Source organism: Phacochoerus africanus, chromosome X, assembly GCF_016906955.1.
Source record: "Phacochoerus africanus isolate WHEZ1 chromosome X, ROS_Pafr_v1, whole genome shotgun sequence".
NCBI lineage: Eukaryota > Metazoa > Chordata > Mammalia > Artiodactyla > Suidae > Phacochoerus > Phacochoerus africanus.
This window is the reverse complement of record NC_062560.1, coordinates 109093323-109112931: the sequence shown is the minus strand read 5'-3', so window position 1 is coordinate 109112931 and position 19609 is coordinate 109093323. Positions and strand designations below refer to the sequence as shown.

General features: G+C 37.9%; 1 pseudogene; it reads left to right on the top strand.

Moving 5' to 3' along the window:
* The first annotated feature begins 15890 nt into the window (after positions 1-15890).
* LOC125118939 (actin-related protein T2-like) lies at positions 15891-17301 on the top strand (annotated as a pseudogene).
* Positions 17302-19609: the final 2308 nt, after the last annotated feature.

Below are 19609 nucleotides of genomic sequence, written 5' to 3'. Positions count from 1 at the left end.
CCTTTCCTGTTTGACCTAACATGGCATAACTAGAAGGAAACCTTCCATCCTGAGCAAGGGTCCTCCTTCAGGACAGAAGCAAATGAGTGGACTGAGTGTCAAAAGTTCTAGCTAGTCTATAAGCTGACTGAGTGATTGGTATCTGTTTCACCTGACTCAGAGGACCGATAGGAATGGTACATTTTTGTAAGTCATTGAAAACATATGCAATCATCATGGAATATTAGAGCTACAGTTCTGCAGGCAGATGCCAAGGGGAACAAGAGATTACCAGCTTCTGGGAAGAAATAAGAACAAGTTCTTTGGATTTTGAGGTGACTCAAAGCACACACAAGCCCAGAGAAGGTACATTCTCAGAAATAGCTTGAGAGGTCCTAGAATCACTAGCTGGGTTGAAAAGTAAAGGTCTTCCCTTGCATGAAGCCAGACTATGAAGACTGGAAGAAATGGTTGTTTTTCAAATGTCCAAGTTTCCATAACAAAAACAAAATTACAAACAGGGAAACATGATTCATGAAGAGGAAAAAAGTAAAACTCCAAAAACTGATTCTAAAGAAATGCACTTATGTGAATTGCCTAAATAATAATTTAAAATAGCTATCACAAAGATACTCACTGAGGTAGAAGAGAAAACAAGTATATAAATAAAATTAGAAAAATGATGCATGAGCAAAATGAGAATGTGAATAAATATATAGGCCGGCAGCTACAGCTCTGAGTAGATCTCTAGCCTGGGAACCTCCATGTGCCACAGGTGCAGCCCTAGAAAAGAAAAAAAAAAAAGAGAAACTATGAAGAAAAAACAAATAGAAATTCTGGAGTTAAAATTTATAATAATTTGACTGAAACATTTATTAGAGTGATTTAACAGCAGACTTGATTAAGCAGAAGAAATAATCAGTGACCTTGAGGATAGGACATTTGAAATCATCAAGTCAGAGAAGGGAAAAAAAGAAGATAAGTGAAGAAAGACTAAGCTCATTAAGAATTATGCTAAATCTATTTTGCCTGTACTCTATGAAACAACAAAGTCTCAACGACAGCACATCTGTTTACAACATTGTTTCTGAATATTTTAAGCCCAAGGTTGAGACCTACTGCTCAGAAAAAAAAGATTCCTTTCAAAACACTACTAATAATGGGTAATGTGCCTGGTAACTCCGAAGCTCTGATGGAGACAGACAATGAGATTTATGTTGTTTTCATGTTTGTTAACACAAAACTCGTCCTTCAGCCCATGGATCAAGGTGTTATTTTGAATTTCAACTCCTTATGTAAGAAAAATATTTTATGAGACTATAGATGCCATAGTAGTGTATCTGATGGATCTGGACAAAGCACATTGAAAACCTTCTTGAAATGATTCACCATTCTTGGGGAGTTCCCATCATGACTCGGTGGTTAACAAACCCGGCTAGCATCCACGAGGATGTGGGTTTGATCCCTGGCCTCGCTCAGTAGGTTAAGGATCTGGAGTTGCCATGAGCTGTGGTGTAGTTTGCAGACATGGCTCAGACCTGGCATTGCTATGGCTGTGATGTAGGCCAGCTGCTATAGCCCCTATTTGACCCCTAGCCTGGGAACCGCCATAGGCCGTGGGTGCAGCCCTAAAAAGACAAAAAGGCAAAAAAAAAGAAAAAAAAGAAAAAAAAGGAAATGATTCTCTATTCTAGATGTTATTAAGTATGTTTGTTATTCATGAAAAGAGATAAAAATATCAACATTCACAGGAGTTTGGAAGAGTTTACTCCAACCCTCACAGATGACTTTGAGAGGTTTAAGACTTCAGTGGTAGAAGTCACTGCAGTTGTAGTAGAAATAGGAAGAGGACCAGAATAAGAACTGAAGCCTCAAGATGTGACTAGATTGTTGCAGTCTCATGATAAAACTCTAACAGATGAGGCTTCACTTCTTATGGATGAATAAAAAAAGTGTTTTCTTGAGAGAATCTTTTTCTGGTGAAGATGGTATGAAGATTGTTGAAGTGACAACAGAGGATTTAGAATATTACATGCATTTAGTAAATAAAGCAATAGCAGGGTTTGAGATTATTGACTCCAATTTTGAAAATAGTTCTGTGGATAAAATGCCATCAAACAGCATTGCATGATACAGAAAAATTGTTCATGAAGGAGAGTGAATTGATGAGGTTTAAGATATTACCACAGCCACCCAAACCTTCAGGAACCACTAGCCTGATTAGTCACCAGCTATTAACATTGAAGCAAGACCCTTCACGAGCAAAGTGTTTAAAATCCATGGAAAGTTCAGATGATGATTAGCATTTTCTAGCTTATTGCTAAAATAAATAATAAAAAATGAAGTATTTTAAATTGAAGTGTATATATTATTTTTATACATAATGCTATTGTACACATAAAAACCTACAGTGTAAAGTGGAAGCATAACTTTGATATGCACTGGGAAACCAAGAAATTCATATGACTTTATTGTGACATGCACTGTATTGCAGTGATCTGGAACCAAACTTACAACATCTCCATGGTGTGCCTTTAATTATCTTTATTATTTCACTTTTTACTTTATGATATTTCCTTCTCCATGGGGACATTCCCCCTATTTCCTCTGGTGGAAGAATTACTCCTGTGGCCACCAGGGCCCCTAAACATACAGAAACCAGTGATTTAGGTTTCAGAAGCACTTATTCCTCAAGTGAGTTGTTGGAGTGACTAAGGCTCATTTGCTATCCCAGCTTCCATTCTTGGTTCCCAGGTTTATGAATTTTAATTGTGACACAACACTATATTACATTTATTGCTTTAGGGTGGATCTAGCACTCCAGAAAATATCATTTCCAAGCTTTCACCTTTGTCTCACCTTTTGTAAGTCATATTCCAATGCTGTGGCAATCTGGGATATTCAGTATGGGATACTACTGATGGATCTTATGGTCTTGCTCCATTCCCAAATTCTCTGTGTTGTAAAGAGGGTCCCTTTGTCCAATGAACTGTTATGGAGGAATCCCATGTTAGGATAAAACACACTGTGCAAACTCTCAGAGAATAGTGCTGGCTAAGTACCTTAGGACAGGGAAAGCAGACTCATATACCCAGAATACATGTCAATTCCAATCAAAATAAATCACAGATTATCCTTGTACAACTATAAATGTAATAAAATTCATTGAGCTGTGATTCTTTTTTTAAGAATCACATACACTCCCATAATAGAAGAGGTCTAATATCAATTTGACACAAAATGGCTAGTAGATCTCCATGAGAGATAATATTGCATCAGGGTTCGGCATTGGTTTCTGTTGCTTGTACATTAAACATTTGGCAGCAGCATTTGATTATCTTTGAAGAATGGAAGACCATAATGTTAAACTCTTGCTTAATCTCCATCACTGTCATTATACTACTCATTTGGTTTTTATTCATATAGGTCTAGTCATATCTCCTTGTGTATTTCAATCTTACTCCTTCCAGTCCCTTGACTAACTGTCCAAATCATTTGTAAGTGTGCATAAATCTATATGTATTATGTTCTCAGGCTATATATATTTCAAACAAAGTGGATGTCCCAGAATAATATTTAAGCTATCCCCATTGAGGTGATTTAAATTCATTCCTTATGTTCAAGGACTGAATTGTGTTGTAGTGCTGAACATTACATTTGGGGGTTTTATGCATATACCAAGCCTCTCTATTCATGAACTGAACTCGGCCTTTTGCATCTTCATCAGTTAGTTATAAGGGAACCCATACCAATGTGTCTATAGCTGTGAGCTAAAGAAAAATGCCATTGCAAAGTTTATCTCTGATATTGGGATTTGGAGTACCTGATTGTGTGGTTTACGTGTGTCCTCTGGCCCTTTATATGCATAATCCTAGATGTACTGCTTTAATCTTAAAATGAGTTGCTACTGGACCCTCCTGACCTTATGACTTGATGAGTCTGACAGAAGCCTGATCCTGGTGGGAAATTCTAGTGGCATGGTCAGTTTGTGCTCTGTTCTCACGCACTCTGTCTTTAACACATCACAAGAGCATTCTAGAAATAGTTTTGCTTTTGTTTTTTCCCCTTTTTGGCTGCACTCATGGCATATGGAAGTTTCTGAGCCATGGATCAAATATGAGCTACATCTGAGACTTACCCTACAGTTGCAGCAGTGCCTGATCCTTAACTCACCTCGCCATAGCAAGAACTCCCAGAAATAGTTTTTTGAATGGTATGTAATCTCTGCCAGGGAAGGCATGGTTTTACTACAAAACTCCAGAAGTTTCCATTATTTTTCAGTTGGAATTTTCCATAAACTCTATATATTTTCTCACCACAGATGAGTCTGTTAGACTTGTTGTGTCGTATGAAATATGTAGCAGGATATCTTGTTCTGTAACTTAGACCTAAGGCATAACCTTTTCCTCATCTGAGTTTTACTGAAAGCTGTCACCTTTCATTTTACTTGATAAATGGATTGGTACAGAATCCACAGGCATAGAATATGCTTCATCCAGAACCCAAAGAGGACTGCCATGTGTTATCATTTTTTTTCGTCATGGTGAATGTTGCCAGATATATAATTTGTCCATTACTTTGGAACGGATGACTTGGCATGCCCCAGATCACTGAATATCTAAAAATTTCATTGGGATTTCAGGCCCCTGAATCTTTTAAGTGTTTATGTTCTGTCCTATGGTACTCATGTGTCTTAAGACCTACAATATAGATGCTTCTTCTTGTATATCTGTTCTGATTAACATGAGGTATGAATATAATAAGTATAGTAAATCAATTTGACTTACTGTAAAATATACAGACAGTTTAGATCCCTTTGTACCATGTTATGACAAAAGTTGGGAGATGTATCATATCCCTATGGGTGTTATTTTTTTCCCCCATGTGAATGAAAAGTGCTTCTAATACTTCTTACTCATAGAGATGGAAAGGTCACATTATCCAGATGAGCAGCCACATGTAATGCATGTAAGGCCATGTTAATATATTCTAAAAAAGATACTATATAAGATAAATTGGATGTATTTGGGACCACCACTTGGTTGAGTTTGTGTTAGTCCACTGTCATTTTCTAGAACCAATCCATTTTTTTTTTTTTTTTTGGTATGGGCCAGACTAGTAACTTTAGTGAGAATATGTTGGAAATTTCCACTCCTGTATTTTTCGTCTTTAAGTATGGCAATGCTACTCCCCTATAATGAAAATTGGTGTGGGGATTTGCTATATTTGCAAGAGTGAGCAGAATACTTTCAGAAGTTATCTCTTGACCCTCCCCACTGAATTTGTCTTTATTCCATTGGCCAAATAGCCCATGTGAATGTTCCTTTAATAACCAAGTATCTCTACCCAATACATACTTGAGGCATGGTTACTGACAAATGGATAGTTGTATGACTAAATGGACCTGGGCCAGAACTCCATGCACATGCTTACTAACAGAAGGGTCATACTGATTTTCTAGGTCTCAGTGTCAATATTGATTTAGATGCTTTATCTTTTAATCTTTAAATTTCTTCTATTTCAGTTTTCCAATTTTAAGTTATTAAAAAAGGACTATAGTTCCATTTGGGGAAACAGGGCAATTATTATTACTGTATACAATTATACGTGGACTTGCAGGATACACTTCAAAGGGATCCAGCTTTTCCTTGAGTTCATGAATCTGGGTCAGAAACTAAGAAATTGGGGAATGAATTGAGCCTTATGAGGGTCACTATTATTAGCCTCCTGATCACCTATTCTTTTTTTAGTTTTTTGCTCTTCAAGGCCAAACCTGCAGCGTATGGAAGTTCCCAGGCTAGGAGTTGAATCAGAGCTGCAGCTGCTGGCCTATGCCACAGTCACAGCAATGCAGGATCTGAGCCGCATCTGTGACCTATACAACAGCTCACAGCAACATGAGCAAGACCAGGGATTGAACCTGTATCCTCATGGATACTAGTTGGATTTGTTTCCACCAAACCACAATGGGAACTCCCTGATAACCTATTCTTGACATATCTAAACTACGTAGATTCAGCAGTACCTTTTTGTTTAACTATCAAACTTGTCCCTGGGAACTCTATGTTGTAATAATGATCTTTTTAGCTCTTTGGAGGAAAGGATTCCCTGGATGCCACTATTAACTTGCTATTTATTATGCTGATTGTGCCTACTTTGCTTCTTACATATAAATGTCATCTCCTAGCCTTTATTATTTCAAGGACCTATCATTAACATTGCTAATAGGGAGCCCTTCTATTAGAGCATCTCTTACTACCTGTCATGACCTAGGGAGGATAACTAAGAGAGATTATCAATAATGCTGGTGCTCTTCTCACCAGCAGATTCTTTATTTTGAAAAATGAAGCTCTCCCAGAGAATCTTGTTTGTAAGTTTTTTCATCCTTATGTGGTATATATACACTGGTAGGCCTATATTTCTAAAAGTTTTGATCCCCTCTTCTACTGTCTGCCATATAAATTCATTTATTTCTTAATTATCCAGCATGGGCCATCACATTCTCCATCCTAGAAGTACATTAGCACCACTTTCCAAAGCTATCACCATATTGTTAAAACTGTTATTAATAGATACAACCATTTCTTGGACAACTTAAGAGACTTAACTATAGTTATTTTTCTGGTGGCTGAAGCAGTAGTGTAGATAAATTGTGAAAGGACACTTGTAGTTTTCTAATGAAGAGATTATGGCATTATCTTAAAGAAGGGTACTAGCCTTTAACAAGAAGCATTGGGCTATCACTGCAGAATCAAAAAATTGAGGGAAATCTGGTAATTTAAGATTTTTAAGTGCATTTACTTGGATGTCTCTATCTTATATCTTAGTCTGGAAAGTAACATAGTGTCTTTTCTATCAAAGGAAATCTTGGTTACTCCATTTTGCTCCAGTTTCTGATGAAACACCCTCCTGCAACCCCCTCCTCTTTCCCTCTTCTCCCAGTAACAATTTGTTTCAAATTAGCCAACTGAGAAGAATGTGCACCCTGATTTGACCAATGGGAAGGGGACAGGTACATCTCCTGCATTAGGGATAAATAGGGAGGGTCTTTTCTTCTTTGTGTGTGCACTTTTTGAGTACCCACACCCTTCTGCAGAAATAAAGAGTCTTGTCGAGATCTCCCCATGTTCATGTGTCTCATTTTCTGACACTAATGATCTGAGCCACTTCCCCAACAAATTTGGGGGCTCATCCAGGATTTGGGTTCCACTGGAGTGTGAATTCTCAAGGAGGGGAGATGTGTCCCACAACCTGTTGTGGTGGCCCTGAATGGAGAAGTCTGTGCCTGTGAACTTGAAACTGTAGAGGGTTCTCGACAATGCAGGAAGTCATGTGATGACCAGGCAAATTCTGTTATGGGCCAAGGTAGTAAAGATCACAGGCGTAATCAAGTATCTCCTTGGTGGTCAGGGAAGGGGGTCAGTGAGCTTCAAATGCCAGTGAGACTGGCATTTTGGTGAGACTGGCAATTTTGGTTGAAATTGGAAGGTCAGAACATGATCCTGGGAAATGAGAAGTAAGTCTTCCTGACCTGTACCTCCACTTGGAGGATTGAATGGGGAGGGGACCAAATTCCTCCAGATAGTCCCCTGGGATTAATGTTAAAGTATTGGGGTGACAATCCATGGATGAAGGACAAAAAGAAGGGAAGAATGATTAAATATTGTTGTTTTATCTGGACACAGACACCTATTCTTGCCCCATCCATCTTCTGGCCAAAGTTTGGATTGGATGAGGATTGGGTCTGTCAGCTGCTCATTCAGTTTGTCCAGGACAAGTCACTGGGGTCTCAGGAGGAAACTTATTATGCTCTCTGTTGGCGGCAGGGACTGGTTGTCTTATTTCCCCTCAGAGCATGGGACCAAAAGGGAAATGAGGAAACCCAAGAATATTCTGGGACCCCCTCCCCTCCATGGGACTCCCTTGGCTTGCTGCCACCACCTTACAATCCCCCAAATGACACTGGCCCCCCTCCAGCCACAACCACCACAGCTTTCGCTGCCAGGGAAGCACGGGAGGGGTAGGGGCACAGAGCCCCGTGCAGGCACAAGCGCACTGCTGCTGCTCACAGAGTCAGAACAGGAGGGTTAGACCACAGGCACAATCATGCTGACCCAGCTGGTGGGATGAAAGCCCACCTCAACAAAACCAAAGTATATGGCAGGGCCTTATTCCAGACTTAGGGGAGAGTTAAAGCAATGTCAGGGGTTCCTATAATGGCACAGTGGAAACAAATCCAACTAGGAACCATGAGGTTGTAGGTTAGATCCCTGGCCTCACTTAGTGGGTTAAGCATCTGGTGTTGCTGTGAGCTGTGGTGTAGGTTGCAGACATGGCTCGGATGGATCTGATATTGCTGTAGCTGTGGTATAGGCTGGCAACCCTAGCTCCAATTAGACCCCTAGTCTGAGAACCTCCATATGCCACGGGTGCAGCCCTTGAAAGAAATTATAAGCAAAAAAAAAAAAAAAAGAGGTTTGGAAAGATAAACCATTAGAGAACTTACTAAAAGAGACATAAAAGATATATGTGAGAAAGAATGAGTGATGGAATTCTATTTTATCAAGGGAAAAGAAGCATAAGTCTGTCCTCTAGCTTGTTGTTTTAAATGGAAAATAGGGGACAAACTAATGGATACAGAAAGTGCTGGAAGGTTTGTGGGAAGTAGACATTGAGAGAAGGGTTATACATTGTCAGAACTAAGTTTAAAATAAGTTCGATTGAGTAAATTAATTTTAAAATAAGCTGGTACAAAACTTGAACTTGGCTTTTCTTTGTTAAGAAAAAAGTTTCCTTGGAATGCTACTTTGATAACAGATTATATAATGTTCTTTTAAGTGATCTGCTGTATTTTTGTTTGAGATCTCTTGTAACTTTGGTTAAGAAAAAAGTATTATCCACAGCGACCTATGATTCTATCTGACCAAATTAAACAACAAAAAAAATGATTTATTTATAAACACTATTAAATTCTAATTAAAGTGCTTTTAACTCTGCTAACTTTAAAATGCTTCACAGGATCCTTGAGGCATTAAAAAAAAAGTTAAATTTACTAGAATTATTCGGAATGTTAAAATACATAGAGAGCATTACCAAATGAGTGATAAACCTCAGATTATATAGATGAAGAGATGTTTTTAATATAGATATTCTAGAACTTTTGCTTTCTGAAATTTGGATACATACTGGTACCCTATGTTATAATTCTTTTTTTTAGTTATTTCAAATTGTTATATGTCACAACAATTACCAAGTTTCAATGTCAATTTGCATTGCAATCAGATTTAAAATGTGTCTTAAGTCTTTTGTCACTGTTAGTTTATGGCTTTACTCCAATACCTTTGAAAAAATGTTTCCTTTTCTAGAAGATCTAAAGAAAGAACTTTTTTTTTTTTTTTTTAAAGAAGTACAAGTTTCTGACTTCCAGACCTTAATGATGAGCTGGGTAAGAAATTAAAAACAAACAAACAAACAAACAAACAAACAAAAACCCTAAAAGGGAAATTGGTGATTTCATAAACAGTTAAACAAAAAGGATTGGTTACATTGGACTGTGTGAACTGGTGAATATGGGTATAATTTTATGGTTTCTATTTAAAATAATGCTGGCCTTTAATCTGTGTTTTCCATGTATTAAGAAATTCTCCCCAACAAGCAATTTGGTAAATTATACCTTTGTACACAGAACTGAAACTTTTCTCTCTTCTCTACCTGATTTCTTCAGAGAATGGAAACTCTCAGATTCCTGGAAGCTTTATCAGATAATTTAGGAAGGCCACCTTGTATGTAGCCTATAAAAACCTCAAGGTATCTGGGTTTTTAAAAGGGAAGGAATTCACTGAGATCTTTAAGTCAAGACAAACCCTTGGCACGACTTTCCTAGCTCTGACATGCCTTTTAAAAGCTTAGTCTAAGATTCCTCATAAAGTTCTAACAAAGCCAATTTAAAAAAGAAAAAAAAAAACTCTATGATCAATTTTATTCATGTAAATCATCAGGCCAAGATTTCTGACACAAAACTTAATTGGCAAATAAATTAGTCTTGGTTTGGCTAATATTTGATAAAAATGAGAGTAATTTTAGAGAGAAAGAGCTGTTTCAATGAACACTTGCTAAATCTGTTAATCTCATTCTTTTAATTGTGGTCAGTATCACTAAGATTTACTTCCTAGATAGTTCTCTGCTATTCTGTTATATTGCTGCAAAATTTAACTGGGCTTCTAAAAGAACATTCTAAACTTGTTGCTAGAGTTTATCTCAGTAATCTACTTTTGGATAAACATCAGATGTCCCAAAACCTGCAACAAGGGGACCATGCAGACTAAAAAGGACATAATATAAAAGGGCGATTTCCAAGATTGTAGAGGAAGACCCTAATCACTTACCATGGAGCCAGGAGGAGGTACCACAATTTAGGGATTTAAGAGAGGCGCTGACAGGTACCCTTCTTTTGGGTCTACCATTCTTTTAAGAAAACTTTTCATTTATTTGAAAACATGGGCTGGGGAATGGCTCTAGGGGTCCTCACACTGAAACATGGGGGAAGCCACCAGCTAGTGGCCTTCCTTTTCTGACTCCTGGACCCTGTCACCAGAGGATGGCTGAGTACATACAGTCAGTAGCTGCCACTGTCTAATTAACTGAAGGAAACAGAAAACTCACCTTTGGAGGAAGGCTGACTGAGTATAAAAACAGGATATGGGGACACAAATGCCTGGTTGAAATGGATAAAATATTCTGTGGACATATTACACAAAGGCAGCTGTTCGCTTGTGCCAAGGGAGACTGGAGGCCCAAGTGGTTCCCTTTCCTCTGGGATGGTCATCAGACCCACAAGGTCTTGAATATGTGATGGCCCTCTTCCAGGACAAAATGGCTTGAAATAATGAGTCCAGTCAGACTTTGTCACTGCTACTCCCTGAGGCCAAAAGATCTGTGGGTTAGCCCCAGAGAACTGTTCAGCAACCAAATGAAAACGTCAACTTCTCCTCATGTCTAAAATGACAAGAGGCAAAGGTGACTTTCTTAGGCAATTGACCAGGTGCAGTGAAAGCCTGTCCTTCATCACTTCCCACAATAAATCCCAGTTCCAAGTGCCCTGGGCAGATGTTTGGTGGTATTGTGGGAGTCCATTAATGGGCATCATTCTGGAAAATCAAAGTGACACCTGTACTGGTGTGCAATTGGCCATCCCTTTCACCCTGGCATTTAGACCCCAATCTCAAACTCAGCCAATCCTGAGGAAATGAGACATCACCCCCACTAGGGGGGGGTCCTTTGACCCCCCCCCCAAGGTCTATATTGACTCAATAGGTGTTCCAAACAAATTTAAGGCAAGAAATCAGGTAGCTGCCAAGTTTGAATCTGCTCTCTTTCGGTGGTCAACCATAAAAAAATGTTGATTGGATAAACTACGTCTATTACAATCAACATTTATTACACTAGAGATGCCATTAAAGAAATAGCTGAACAGCTAGGGCCAACTAGTCAAATGGCATGGGGAAATAGACTTGCTTTAGACCTGATGCTGGCAGAAAAGAGTGGAGTCTGTGTAATGATTGGTATCCAATGCTGTATGTTCATTCCCAACAACACTGCCCCAGACGGCACCATCAACAAGGCCCCATGCAGATTAATTACTTTAGCAGATGAACTTTCAGAGAATTCTGGTATTAATGACCACTTCACAGACCTTTTAGAAAATTGGTTTGGAAAATGGAAGGGACTAATAGCTTCAGTCTTTACCCCTCTAATTGCTGTAGTTAATGTCCTTGTCTTAGTTGCACGTCGTATAATTCCTTGTGCCAGGGGACTTATTCAAAGATTAATAGAAACTGCCCTAACAAAGCAATTTGGACCCCCCTCCCCACCAAGCCAATATGCTCCTGATGGACACAATAGAATATGAGAGCCAAGCCATTCTCAAAGAGTTTGAAGAAAAGAATATTTGATAAAAAATGAAAGGGGGAAATTGTGGAGAGTGACGTAATGTCTTTTCTGTTAAAGGAAATCTTGGTTACTCCATTTTGTTCTGGTTTCCACTGAAACACCCTCTGGTGACCCCCTCCTCTTTCCCTCTTCTCCCAGTAACAATTTGTTTCAAATTATCTAACTGAGAAGAATATGCACCCTGACCTGACTAATAGGAAGGGGACAGGTACATTACCTGCATTAGGGGTAAATAGAGAGAGTCTTTTCCTCTTTGCACACATGCTTTTTGAGTACCTACGCCCTTCTGCAGAAGTAAAGAGCCTTGTCAAGATCTCCCCATGTTCATGTGCCTCATTTTCCAACACTGATGATCTGAGCTGTTTCCCCAACATTAGGATCCCACTTCTCAAACAGGGCCCTGACCTTGACATAGCTGCCATGCTAAGGCTGAGAATTCAGCTATATCTGGAGCTTTGCTTGCTGACCTTATAATTAAATTCTGGACCTGGGTCTCACTTATTTCTGTCCTCTAGCTTTAAGAAATGAGTCTCTTTATAAACTCACAGAGAGGCCCTCACTTTTACAATTTGTATTGTGTAGTAAATTAATCACATTTCCTTGTCTATCTCCAATGCAATGATGTCACTCAACTGGAGCTATCAAATTCCATTGTCTTGTAGTTACCACTTCCCCAAACCCCTCAAACCTCTGAGATACAGCTCCCATATGGTATATTTTTTAGAGTATGCCAGATACTATCTGTGGAGTCCTCATGCCACCCTGCCAGTGAATTATTTAAGTCCAAAATTCCATTTTAGATTCTGCTTCCTAAGATCCCTCCTGATACCAATCTTTTTATGTTTCTTGAGCTATAGACATTAAGACAGGTATTTGTATGCAAAGTGTGTTGGTGAGTGCTGTTGGCAGCAATACCTGGAAAGGAGTGAGGGAAGCAAAATTGAGCTTGAATTGTGCTGCATTTGCATAAAAAAATCAGTTAATCCTATTGAGAGCTCTTGACCTGGGATAGGCCCTCACAGTTCTTACAAAAGGAATCAAAGGGGCTAGGACAATGTCTCTATCACTGACTAGTCATTGGATGTGGGCTACCTCTGGGGAGGCAGCACAAACCTTAGGCAGGTCAGCTTTCATTAGCTGAGGACAATATCTGGGGAGAGCCTTGGCTGTTAGTCATCAATGAGGAAACACTCCTAACAGTTGAGGGATGAATACATTTGTCCTGAAGGATGAGTACTGAGAAGTACAAAGTAGCATTTACTACTATCCTCCAAATAGTGTTAACATTTATCCACCATAGTGTCTGTTTATTCTCTTTTCTCTTCTAATTTTAATACTTCTATTCCTGCTTACAAATCCATTTTCAGGCTGTTGATTGCTACTGTATAAGAATAACATTTTTACATTGATTTTTAAAATTCTACCACATTGCTGTTTTTTTTTGTGTGGAGACCTTTGGATTTTCTATATACAAGACTGTGTTATCTGCAAATACATATAACTTTACCTTTTCCTTTCTAATCTAGATGTCTTTTAGTTTATTTGCTTGATGAATAGCCCTAGTTCAATGTGCGGTACAATGTTGAATCAGAGGAAAGAGAGTGGACATCTCATTCTGTTCTTTATTTTTAAATTGTTTTTATTATAGTTGATTTACAAAGTTCTGTCAATTTCTGCTGTACAGATAAGTGACCCAGTTTTACATACATATATATATATATATATATATATATATATATATATATACACATTGTTTTTCTTATACTATCTTCTATCATGTTCTATCACAAGTAATTGGATATAGTTCCCTGTGCTATACTATGCTCATTCTGTTCTTAATATGTCATAAAGAATCAGTCTGTTAATATTAACATACTTATGTTAGCTGTGTATGTTCTTAATATGTCATAAAGAATCAGTCTGTTAATATTAACATACTTATGTTAGCTGTGAGTTTTTTCATAGATGCCCTTTATGAGGTTGAGGAAATCCACTTCTATTATTTGCTTTTGAGTGTTTCAATCATAAGAACGTTGGACTTTGGCAAACACTTTTTTTGCTGTCTATTGAGGTTATTATGCAATTTTTGAATTTTATTCTATTAATATGATATATTGATTAATTTCCTCATTTTGAACAATCATGCAACACTGGAGTTAATTCCTCTTGGTCTTGGTTTATAATTCTATTTTTATATTACTCTATTCAGGATAGCCACATGCAAAATAATAAAGTTATACCTTTACCTCATACCATATGCAAAAATTAAATAAGTATGTATTCATACATAAATATATGATTTAAAACTGTTAAACTCCTAGAAGAAAACATGGGGGTAAAACTTCATGACCTCAGATTTGGCAATAGAGTCTTAGATATGACATAAATAGTACTAGCAACAAAAGATAGAATAGATAAATTCTAGGTCAAACATACAAATGTTTGTGATTCAAAAGATACTATGAAGAAAGTGAAAAGGCAACCCACAGAATGGGGGAAATAGTTGAATATTATATATCTAATAAGATACTTTTATCTAGTATTTGTAAAGAACTGTCACTACTCATTAAAAATGTAAACTTATTTTAAACTGGGCTAAGCAATTTTCTCCAGAGAAAATATACTAGTGGCCAATAAGCTTATGAAAAGATGTTCTACATCATTAGCAATAGAAATCAAAACAACAATTAGATGCCACACTATGATGCCTAGAATTTAAAGGCAGGTACTATTTAGTGTTGCAAATGGTGAAAAATTAGGAAGTCTCCTACACTGTTCGCTGGGATATAAAATGCGTAACACTTTGGAAAACAGACAGAGAGTCCTCAAAATGATTAAATATAGTATTGCCATGTGATTCAGCTTTTCCATTTCTAGGTGTATAACATAGGAAAATGAAAACATAACTCCTTGCAAAAAACATGTTCAAGATTATTTCTAGAAGCATATTAATTAATCAAAAGGTATGAAAATGCAAATGTGTATCAACTGACAAATGAATAAGTAAAATGTGCCATATCCAAACAATAGATGTACCTTGAAAATAAGATGTAAAGTAAATGAATCCAGGCACAAAAGGCCACATATTGTATGTTTCCATTTATAAGAAATATGCAAAATGGTAAATCCATAAAGACAGAAAATATGTTAGTGGTGGCTTAGGGGGGTGGTTTTGAATACAGGGTGTTGACCAAGGTTATGAGATTCTTTTTGAAGTGATGAAAATACTCTAAATTGATTTTTTGAAGTTTGTACATATCAGTGAATATTCTAAAAAATATTGTAACATTTTAAATGGGTGAATGATATGGTATATGAAATTTATCTCAAAGTTGTTTAAAAATAATTATGAAGGAGAAAAAGACAAATGTTCTGATTGCCTGCTGGACTGGAGTTGCAGACATCCTCATTCAGACATAGATGTATATCTAGTGTTTACTTTTACCCTTGCCAAAAGGAAGGATATTTTAGTCACTCCGCAAACAGCAACTACATGGAACAGAGAAACCAGTTCTCTGGGCCAAGGCCATGTCTTGGTAGCTTCACTTGGCACTGAAGCTAGGTTTCTGCTTTATGTTCACAGACTTATCAGAGCTGTTCATAGGTATGGTTTGCCTTCCTCTGCCTCATGTCTGACCAAGCAGGGTGTGCTTGCATCTCAGAGACCTTACTCCTTAAACACTCTCTGATACTCTCTGAGGACAATGGTTGCCTTGGCTAGATTATAGGGGGACAGTTATCACTGAAATAGCCACAGCAGGCCCTGGGATGCTTAAAAGGCAACAAGATTCATGGGTTAAGGACCCCATGGATTGGCAATAGCCTACTAGCTCTACCTGAGTGACAACCTGAGAACTTTGGATTCCTGTGGCTGTTAAATTTCCAGTGGTACCTGTTGTCTCACAAAGTGGCTAAGTATTCTATCTTTATTTTGTTGAGTTTTGGAAGAGCATGCTGCAAACATGTGTAACCCAGATGTATTAGATACTCCAGCTGTAAGTTTTGACACGGGAACGGAATTCTGCAATGTATGTCTGTATGGAAAGATTGAACACCATCATGCCATCAGCTCTGTTGTGGGGCATCCCAATTTCAAAATGTCTTTGACAGGAGACAATTAGAAAAAGTACTTTGTATGGGAAGAAGACTTGTACAAGTATGAAGCCTTGCATTTCCTCTACCCCATTTAGCATGGACTGGTAAAAAGATGGGGTGACATAGAGAAACCCTGGGAATATCTTTTCAAGTGGATGCTGGGAGTAAAACCATGTCAACAGCCTGTACTCATGACTAAGTCCTCCTTGAACCAAAGGGAAAGTCGAGAGAAGGCAGCAGAAGTGATGTTTGAGATTTCAATGTTTCTGCTTTCTACCTGTCCAACCATGCAGTCATAGCACTCTATGCCTCTGCTTCTGTCACAGGTCTAGTGGTGGACAGTGGGGATGGGATCACTTGCACTGTCCCCATCTTTGAGAGTCACTCCCTGCCTCATGCTGTCACCAAACTCTATGTGGCAGGGAGGGACATCTCAGAGCACCTCACCCGACTCCTCCTTGCTAGTGGGTGTAATTACCCTTGCATACTCCACAAGGCCTTAGTGAATGACACAAAAGAGACACTGTGCTCTCTGGCCTTGGAGCCAGAGAAAGAACTATGGAAGAAGCCAGAGGATGTCCTGAGAGAATACAAACTGCCAGATGGGAATGTCATCCACATTGGGAACTAACTGCTTCAGGTACCTGAGGTTCTTATCATGCCTAACAAGCTGGGCACCCACAACCCAGGATCATCAAAAATGCTTCCTAGCAGTATCATGAAGTTTTTTTTTTTTTTTGGCTTTTTGTCTTTTTGTCTTTTTGCTATTTCTTTGGGCCGCTCCCGTGGCATATGGAGGTTCCCAGGCTAGGGGTCGAATCGGAGCTGTAGCCACTGGCCTATGCCAGAGCCACAGCAACGCGGGATCTGAGCCGCGTCTGCAACCTACACCACAGCTCATGGCAATGCCGGATCGTTAACCCACTGAGCAAGGGCAGGGACCGAACCCGCAACCTCATGGTTCCTAGTCGGATTCGTTAACCACTGCGCCACGACGGGAACTCCTCATGAAGTTTTAAAGTGACATCCAGAATAATCTTTTTCTGGAAATGTTCCTATCTGGGGGCACCACTCTCTTCCCTGGGCTTGAGGAAATGCTTATGAAATAACTGGAACAAATGGTCTCCAGAGGGACCCAATTGAGAACATAACCTCTGACATGCAGTTCTCTGAATGGACCAGTGCGTCTGTTGTGACTTCTCCATGAACAGTTTTAAACAGGTGTGGATTACCTCTGCAGATTTCAAGGAGTTGAGATCTGTGGTTCAGAGAAGATAACTTCTCTGAACACTGGGGACATCTCGAAATGTCAGATCATAGGAAACCAGTGGGAGGAGATACTGTTCTTTGGGCAAGATGTTGAGTAAAAGTGTTTTGCCATTTTGAGTTTCAGTTCATTCCTGGTGGTGCCACACTTTAATCAGTGCACAAATATTTGTTTTTGTTTCTGCTTTCCATTCTTTAGAGTATAAAGCTGAGAGTGGAATTTATGGGTCATATGTTAATTTTATGTTTAAGTTGTCTAAGAAATACTAAAATGCCTTCTGAGTAGCTGTATCATTTTACATTTCCAACCATAAATTATGACAATTCTTTTGTCTTCACATTGTTGTCTGTCTACACTAGTTATTTGCTATTTTTGAATAATAGCCACTCTAAAGTGTGTTAACTGATATTTCATATTTTAGATTTGCATGTCTCTAATGATTAGTGATATTCAGCATCTTTTAATGTGCCTTAGTTGATATTTACATCTTTTTTTTTTTTGTCCTATTGCCTTTTCTTGAGCCACTCCCGTGGCATATGGAGGTTCCCAGGCTAGGGGTCTAATCAGAGCTGTAGCCACCGGCCTACGCCAGAGCCACAGTAATGCAGGATCTGAGCTGTGTCTGTGACCTACACCACAGCTCATGGCAACGCAGGACCCTTAACCCACTGAGCAGGGCCAGGGACGGAACCTGCAACCTCATGGTTCCTAGTCGGATTCGTTAATCACTGACCCACGACGGGAACTCCAATATTTTTATGTCTTTGGAGAAATGTCTATTTAAGTCTTTGGCCCATTTTTAAATTGCTTTTAAAATTTTTGTTGTTGAATTGTCAGAATTATTTATAAATTCTGGCTATCAAACCTTTATAACATATGTGGATTTTATTTTCCCATTTATTGAATTGGCTTTTCATTCTCTTAATTGCAAGAAAATTAATTTTAATTAAGTCATTTATAAATAAGTGTTTTATTTTGCCACATGTACTTTTGGTATATTTAAGATGGAGATTCTCATACTAAATGAAGTAAGTCAGAAAGAGAAAGACAAATACCATGTGATGTCACTTATATGTGGATTCTAAGATATGGCACAAATGAACCTATCTATAGGACAGAAACAGAATCATGGACGTAGGAACAGACTTATGGTTTCCAAGGGGGAGAAGGAGGGAGTGGGATGGATTGGGACTTTAGAGTTAGCAGATGTGAACTATTACATTGAGGTCCTTCTTTATAGCACAGGGAACTATATCCAATCACTTGTGATAGAACGTTATAGAAGATAATATGAGATAAAGAATGTTTATGAATGTATATACATATATATACACATTCTTTAGAAGGTAGAAGATAATATGAGACAAAGAATGTATGCATGTCTGAGTCACTTTGCCATAGAGCAAAGATCGACAGAATATTGTAAATCAACCATATAAAAAAAAGAAGGAAACCACTCAAGAAAAAAGTTGCAAAATTGGAGGTCATAACTATTTGCTCTTCTGTTTTCTTCTAAGAGTTTTATAATGTCAGTTCTTAAGTTTAAGTTTTTGATTCATTTCGAGTAAATTTTTGTATGTGTTTTAAGATAAATACCCCAAATCATTCTTTTTCATGTGGGTCTTTAGTTTTCCAAAGACCAATGTTGAAGAGACTGTTATTTTCTGAATATGTATTCTTGGAACTATGGTAGAAAATCAATTGAATATATATGTATGGGTTTATTTGTTTAAACTTTGTACTTTTTAAAGATTATCTTGTTGTTTGAAGTCACTTTAAATTCCTTATTAATTTTAGGATAGGTTTTTCCATTTCTCTAAAAACACCACTAAGATTTTAATAGGGATCATGTTGAATTTGTATATTACTTTGTGTAATACAGTCATATTAACAATACCAAGTACTCCAATTCACACAGATAGGATTTTTTTTAATTTATTTAAATATTATTTTCTTTTCTCAGTAATGTTTTATAATTTTCTGTGTACAACTCTTCTGTCTCCTTGGAAGATTTATCCTTAAGTATGCTATTTTTTCTTTTTGATGCTACTTCTTTCTTTTTTAGTCTTGGCTAACTTTAACCATGTTTCAACATTGTGTATTATCTATTGATTTTTTATTATTAGAAGAAATGATGAAAGTAGCACAACAACACATCTTCATTCAGTCTCCTCCCTTCCATCATGAGGTGGTGGTGCTCCTAGGACAGTCCTTAGTTTAAATTTGTGTTTCTTGACTGACTTATGAAAATTATCTCTTGTTCCTTTGAGAAACTCTCATAAAATTCTGACCTTCAGAAATTATATAGGACTCATATTG